This window comes from Aptenodytes forsteri, unplaced genomic scaffold, assembly GCF_000699145.1.
Source record: "Aptenodytes forsteri isolate BGI_AS27 unplaced genomic scaffold, ASM69914v1 Scaffold1, whole genome shotgun sequence".
In the NCBI taxonomy this organism is placed as follows: Eukaryota; Metazoa; Chordata; class Aves; order Sphenisciformes; family Spheniscidae; genus Aptenodytes; species Aptenodytes forsteri.
The window spans coordinates 3,340,783-3,341,170 of record NW_008795035.1 but is presented as its reverse complement, the minus strand read 5'-3'; positions in this window follow the sequence as shown (position 1 = coordinate 3,341,170).

Below are 388 nucleotides of genomic sequence, written 5' to 3'. Positions count from 1 at the left end.
CCCCTCCCTCCCCCCCGTGTTTCTTTTCGCCTTGTTCTTTAGCCGGGTGGTCAACAGCTGTCGGCTTGTCAGGCTTCCCACCTGGCAGCTCCAAGAAGTGCGGGTTTTAGGTACTTAACGCTGCCTGAAACCCTTCACAGCCATTACAAATAAAAGGAAACGGTGAGTTTTGCTCCACATCTCCAGAGACAAATCTGAGTATTTCGTCTCGCTCCGTCTTTCTGGATGATCAAGCACACACACAAAGCCACGGGAGAGGGGTACGATGAGGATAGCAGCGGCTCTTAAGCGAGAGCAACAAGTACAAGAAAGAGCGAAACATGACCTACAACAAAAGGTTGAGGGAATTCGCATTGTTTGCGCTAAAAAAAAAAAAAAAAAAAGGTAC